A 7,743-nucleotide genomic window follows, 5' to 3' on the forward strand; every position below is an offset into this window, starting at 1 on the left:
GTCAGAATTTGTCTCAGGGTTTTGACTGCCATATGAGTTCTGTTATACTTACAGACACCATTCAAACAGTTTTAGAAAATTCTGAGTGTTTTCTATCCAAATCTAGTAATATGCATATCCTAGCTTCTGAGTTGGTGTAGGAGGCAGTTAAAAATGGGCACATATTTTTTTCAAAATGCTCAATACTGCCCCCTAGACCCAACAGGTTAACGGAGGCGAGCTGAGCTGTTGACCCTGTCACGATTGACCGAGGTAGGAGCAGTTGGAACTGTGAATCCAATTAGGTTGACGTCTGCTAAAAAAAATTGATTGGGAAGTGGTTGATGCTAAAGTGTTAGGAGATGGGAGCTTGATGTATGTAAGGACATGGAGCAGGAAGGTGGGAGCTTGCTGGTGTTCTATAAGGACATGGTACAGAGGGATGAAGCCAAGAAAATAGGGAGGTATAAGGTGTTGAGAAGCGTGCCTGAACAAGCAGGGTAGTATAACATGTTGTCGAGTTGTCTGGGTGTTCACAGTGTAGTGTATGGAGGGTGTATGGTGGGTGTGAGGCAATGAAGCAGACAGTGGAGGTGCAACAACTGAGAGTGGAGGCAGTGAGGGTGGTCCAAGACCAGGGAGATCCAGGATCAAGGTAGAGAAGACAGTGAGAATGGTCCAGGACCAGGGAGATACAAGATCAAGGTAGAGAAATGTGGTGGAATTATTGTAAACAAAATAAGAGACTTTTAGAATTCTTCAAAACAATCAAACTTTATTATGTATTACTGCAGTAATGGAGCTGGTCAGTAATCACCCCTGGAGGTGATCACTGAGAACTCAATCAGCTGGTTTGAGCCACAGCATTTTATATCACCCCTGGAGGTGATCACTGAGAACTCAACCAGCTGGTTTGAGCCACAGCATTTTATATCACCCCTGGAGGTGATCACTGAGAACTCAACCAGCTGGTTTGAGCCATAGAATTTTATATCACCCCTGGAGGTGATCACTGCCACAGCATTTTTATAGCAAAGTCCATCCTCCTGGATGTTCATGACAAACAACAGATGTATGGAATGGGCCACAAGGTTACTAATAATTCACAGTAAACAGTATCTGCTGTAAATACTTTCCTCATTGTGTAGAGACCAGGGTCTGGCCCCCCAACTCCATACTGGAACCATCTCCCCCTGGTACCCCAGTACAGAAACATTAACCGATGCTATGGATTGCGGTATCACCCAAAGACATCGTAAATCTCCTGTCAGTGTTAAATCTCCCAGAGGCCCACGTTCAGTTCACACAGACACAATAGAGTTATAAGAACCCTCTATTCTGTTGCATTAAACAACCATTTGATGAAATTACAGTATTATAACATAATCAGTAGACAGTGAGAATGGTCCAGGACCAGGATCAAGGTGGAGAATAATTAACGATTGCATTATAGCCATTAAAATCATCTAAAATCTCGGTGCCGTTCTTGTATTTATAACACTGGTACTCATCAGGAATTAACCTCTCAGGGCGTCCCACTCTATTCAACAGCCAGTGGAATCGTGTGGCGCAAAATACAAATACCTCAAAAATGGTATAACTTCATTTTCTTAAACATATGACTATTTTACACCATTTTAAAGACAAGACTCTCATGAATCTAACCACATTGTCCAATTTCAAAAAGGCTTTACAGCGAAAGCAAAACATTAGATTATGTCAGGAGAGTACCCTGCCAAAAATAATCACACAGCCATTTTCAAAGCATGCATATATGTCACAAAAACCAAACCACAGCTAAATGCAGAACTAACCTTTGATGATCTTCATCAGATGACACTCCTAGGACATTATGTTATACAATACATGCATGTTTTGTTCAATCAAGTTCATATTTATATCAAAAACCAGCTTTTTACATTAGCATGTGACGTTCAGAACTAGCATACCCAAAATACATAACAATTATTTTAAGAACTATAGATACTGAACTCCTTTATGTAACCGCTAAGTCAGATTTTAAAATAGCTTTTCAGCGAAAGCACATTTTGCAATATTCTGAGTACATAGCTCAGCCATCACAAGCTACCTATTCAGACACCCGCCAATGTCGGGGCAACCTAAACTCAGAATTGCTATTAGAAAAATTGGATTACCTTTGCTGTTCTTCGTCAGAATCCACTCCCAGGACTTCTACTTCAACAAAAACTGTTCTTTTGGTTCCAAGTAATCCATAGTTATATCCAAATACCTCCGTTTTGTTCGTGCGTTCAGGTCACTATCCAAAGGGTAACGCGCCAGCGCATTTCGTGACAAAATATCAAAATATTCCATTACCGTACTTAGAAGCATGTCCTTGCTTGGCGATGGTCTTAAGAGTGTGCTCCTAATCTCAGCTCGTTACCTGTATAAAAGACACCTGGGAGTCAGAAATCTTTCTGATTGAGAGGGGGTCAAATACTTATTTCCCTCATTAAAATGTGAATCAAATTATAACATTTCTGACATGCGTTTTTCTGAATATTTTTGTTGTTATTCTGTCTCTCACTGTTCAAGTAAACCTACCATTAAAATTATAGACAGATCCTTTCTTTGTCAGTGGGCAAACGTACAAAATCAGCAGGGGATCAAATACTTTTTCCCCCCAATGTACATCTTCTTATCTTCTTTGACACTTTATTCTATAAGTCACTCATCATTGTATTATTTAGTTTATCTTTTACTTCTTCTCAATGACAACGGTGTCATATAATTAGTATCGGAAGGTGGTGGATCTGGATATATCAGAAAGGTTACCAAGACTATGATTTTGCTCAGAGTCCCTACTCTTCCCAAAAACCGCCAACCCTCTCCTGCCCTTAGTCGATCTACTAGGTACTGCCCCATACTCACACCTCTAGGAGCACACACAGTGATGAACGGTCGGGATAGGGACTCTTTGTTAAGGAGGTAACCCCCGGACCCTGTTAGTACTCGGTTCTTCTCCTAACTCTGTGTGTGATCAGCAGTGCTCATATGTATAGATACCTTCTTGCAGTGGATAACGTGGACCCAAGTGACTCTCTCAGCTTTTCTAATGGCAAAGGCAGTGGTTTAACAGAACCTGGTATGGGCCTTCCCAATGGGGCTGCTTCCAGTCTTTTCTCCTCAGGGAATGGATCCACACCCAGTCTCCTGGTTGGATTGAGTGAATCACCTTCTCCTGCAATTCACCTGTTGTACACACAATCTTGGACATATGGGTTTGGTTAACAAACAGTCTTCACATGTGCTCTGCTCGTATTTCTTCAGCTTCTATGTCTACCTGTTCTGGTCTCTCTAACTCTGGCATTCTACTTGTTCAACCTGATTAGCTAAAATGTCATCCATCATTTAAAGAGATAGATCCTAGTAAACCAACTCCAGGGATAATATCTTGACCTAATATTTTAGCTACCATAATCATGTCCACCAAGTAAGTTGGGAACGCTTCTACCCATTTGCTATACTAGTCAATTATTGTTAAACACCCCTTCTTCCCTTCTCTTTTGAGTAGTTCAATAAGGACCATTTCCAAATGTTGGAGTGGATATTCTACAATTAAAAAAAAGTAATTATCCTCTCTGCCATTAACCTCGAGGCCACCACTCTTTCCTAACCTGCAGTGTTTCCTAACCTGTTCTATCACCTGCTCTACCATCATTCCCCCCTGTTGATACATGGCTATGCCTGTGTATCAATATTGCTGCATATCTAAACAATGTCTTTGATAATATTAGTAAATTATCCTTATGTCAGACCTTATCTTGTAGGACTGCAACTTTCATTTTCCACATGCCCAATTCTTCCTGGGGCATTTGTTCTCGGCTATCCTGTAACAATTCTCTGTCAAGTGTCTTATCTGCTTTAACCTGTCTGGGCTAGGGGGCAGTATTTTCACAGCTGGATAAAAAACGTACCCGATTTAATTTGTTTACTACTCTTGCCCAGAAATGAGAATATGCATAATATTAGTATATTTTGATAGAAAACACTCTGAAGTTTCTAAAACTGTTTGAATGGTGTCTGTGAGTATAACAGAACTCATATGGCAGGCAAAAACCTGAGACAATTCCCAGCAGGAAGTGGCCTGTCTGAGAATTTGTATTTTTCTTTTGATTCTCTATCGAAACTACAGTATCTGTGGGGTTACGTTGCAGTTTCTAAGGCTTCCATTGGCTCTCTAAAGCCTTCAGAAAGTGGAATGAGGCATCTTCTGTCTCTGGGCAGAGTATGGTAGCTCAGTTTCTCAGTGGTCTGCCTGGTGACAAAGAGATTGGATATGCGCGGTCACATGAGCACGCTGTTTCTTCTTTTCCTCTTTGAATGAATACACTATTGTCCGGTTGGAATATTATTGCTATTTTACAAGAAAAATACCATAAAAATTGATCTTAAACAGCGTTTGACATGCTTCTAAGTACGGTAATGGATCATTTTGAATTTCTTTGTCTCAAAATGCGCTCGCGCGTTACCCTTTGGATATTGACCTGAACGCACATACAAAACGGAGGTATTTGGACATAACTATGGATTATTTGGAACATAAACAACATTTCTTGTGGAAATAGGAGTCCTGGGAATGCATTCTGGCGAAGATCAGCAAAGGTAATACAATTTGTCTAATACTAATTCTGAGTTTAGTGTGCTCCGAACTTGGCAGGTGTCAAAATAGCTAGCCGTAATGGCTGAGCTATGTACTCAGAATATTGCAAAATGAGCTTTTGCTGAAAAGCTATTTTAAAATCTGACATAGCGATTGCATAAAGGAGTTCTGTATCTATAATTCTTAAAATAATTGTAATGTATTTTGTGAACGTTAATCGTGAGTAATTTAGTAAATTCACCGGAAGTTTGCGGTGGGTATGCTAGTTCTGAACATCACATGCTAATGTAAAAAGCTGGTTTTTGATATAAATATGAACTTGATTGAACAAAACATGCATGTATTGTATAACATAATGTCCTAGGAGTGTCATCTGATGAAGATCATCAAAGGTTAGTGCTGAATTTAGCTGTGGTTTTGGTTTTTGTGACATATATGCATGCTTTGAAAATGGCTGTGTGATTATTTTTGGCAGAGTACTCTCCTGACATAATCTAATGTTTTGCTTTCATTGTAAAGCCTTTTTGAAATTGGACAGTGTGGTTAGATTAACGAAAGTCTTGTCTTTAAAATGGTGTAAAATAGTCATATGTTTGAGAAATTGAAGTTATAGCATTTATGAAGTATTTGTATTTCGCGCCACATGATTCCACTGGCTGTTGACTAGGTGGGACGCAAATGTCCCACCTTGCCCAGGGAGGTTAAGGTGTCAAAACCGCCCCATCCTTCTCCTCTTCTGTTGTTAAGAGGGTCTGGTAGTTGTCAGCTTTTTACCAACCCGATGTGAGGCCTTTTATCCTCACCCAGGAGAGTCATGACAGTGCCCCTCTGGTGGGTTCAACCTTGGAAGGATTCTGCAAGTTGCAACCCACAATAAAAGTGACCACGGGATGTCCCGGTTGTGGATCATCGTTGCGGTCCCCCTCTGGAGGTTTACCCTGGTAGGATTTCTGCAGTGGTAGAAAAAGTACTAAATTGTCATACTTGAGTAAAAGTAAAGATACCTCAAACGAAAATGAGTCAAGTAAAAGTAAAAGTCACCTTGTAAAATACTGCTTGAGTAAAAGTCTAAAAGTATTTGGTTTTAAAAATATTTAAGTATCAAAAGTAAATGTAATTGCTCAAATGTACTTAAGTATCAAAAGTAAAATTAAAAGAAAATATCTGTCACGTCCTGGCCAGTATATAAGGTTAATTGTTTTGTAGTTTGGTCAGGGCGTGACAGAGGGTATTTGTTTTATGTGGTTCAGGGTGGTGTGTTTTGTTAAAAGGGTGTTTGTTTTAGTAATTCCGGGTGTTGGTTTATGTTTAGGTATTTCTATGGGGAGTCTAGTGAATGTATGTCTATGTTTGGTTAATTGGGGTTGGGACTCTCAGTTGAAGGCAGGTGTTGTCTATCTGCCTTTGATTGAGAGTCTCATATAGTAGGGTGTGTTTGTGTTTGGGATTTGTGGGTGATTGTTCTGTGTTAAGCTTAGCTTGGCCAGACTGTTTTGTTGTTCGTTCGTTTTCGTGGTTTGTTTGTTTTGGAGTATTATTTTGAAAGTTAATAAATCTAAAAATGAGCATACACGTACCTGCTGCATTTTGGTCCTCATTCACCGACGACAACCGTGACAATATTTTATCAAATTCCTTATTTTAAGCAAACCAGACAGCACAATTTTATTTTTTATTTATTTACGGATAGCCAGGGGCACTCTCCAAAACTCAGACATTATTTACAAATGAAGCATTTGTGGATAGTGAGTCTGCCAGATCAGATGCAGTAGGGATGACCAGGGATGTTCTCTTGATAAGTGTGCGAATTGGAGAATTTTCCCGTCAAAATGTAACGAGTACTTTTGGGTGTCATGGAAAATGTACGCAGTAAAAAGTACATAATTTTATTTCAGAATTTAGAGAAGTAAAAGCAAAAGTTGCAAAAAATATAAATCCTAAAGTAAAGTACAGATACCCCCCCAAAATACTTTAGTACTATAAAGTATTTTTACATAAGTACTTTACACCAATGGTATGTATAATGATGTGTTTCCCTACAATAGCAGATTTTTTTTATGGTATTTTGTGATGATGATGAATAAGGGTGTGCAAGGGAAGGGGATACCTAGTCAATAGCAAAACTGAATGGATTCAACCAAAAAGTGTCTTCTGCACGTTATGCAGAACCAAAGAGTTGGTGTCCTTAATCGACGTCCGGGGAGCAATTGTTGTTGGTACCCTGCATCGAAGAGCTGTTATTTAGCTAACAGATTAAATGGCTGATATTTAAAATGTAGAAATATAGAAACTTGTGCTTGCTTATTTAATTAAAATGCAACTTTCAAAAACCTATTCCCCTTGTTTGGCTTACTGTAGAAGTGCACAAATAACGTCTTTAAAAGAATCGTTTTAAAAAGATGTACCCCCTACTCTGTTATATCTGAAGAATCACTACTCTGTTCTATTTTAAGTATCACTGTTCTATCTGAAGTATCACTACTCTGTTCTATCTGAAGTAGAAATACTCTGTTTTTTTAAGTGTCATTGCTCTATCTGAAGTATCATTACTATATTTTATCTGAAGTAGTACTGCTCTGCTCTATCTGAAGTATCACTACTGTGTTCTAACACAACAGACATCCTGTTAGTACAAGTATAGCTCTGAAATATGTCAGTGAATTATAATTGAGCTGAGCTTGACACCTCATCTTCTACTGCGTGACTGTGTAGTGTGTTCACCAAGAGCTGATGATGAGTTGTAAATAAGTTGCTAAGTCAATATTTAGTCATGTCCTGTTAATGCTTCATTAGCGATCTGAGAACTTAGAAATGACTGAGCGGTTGAGTTGATGTTACAACGTTTCCTCCAACCAAAAACAAATAATCTGTAGACACAACCCAACGCTTGAACAACTGTAGGACATCTATGATGCGTCCCAAGTGACACCCTTTTCCCTATATGGTGCACTACTTCTGACCAGAACACTATGGGGGCTAGTGAGTAGGGTGCTATTTGGGATTGATCCTACAACTTTGTGGTCCAGTGGTGAGGCTTGGCTGTGAAGCAGGCTGTGTCCCTAATAAGACTAACACAAACTTTCATCCCTCTTTTTCCAAGAACAGGTCATGAAACATGACAAGTAGTAAACCACAATTGA

This window comes from Salmo trutta, chromosome 7 (assembly GCF_901001165.1).
Source record: "Salmo trutta chromosome 7, fSalTru1.1, whole genome shotgun sequence".
Lineage (NCBI taxonomy): Eukaryota > Metazoa > Chordata > Actinopteri > Salmoniformes > Salmonidae > Salmo > Salmo trutta.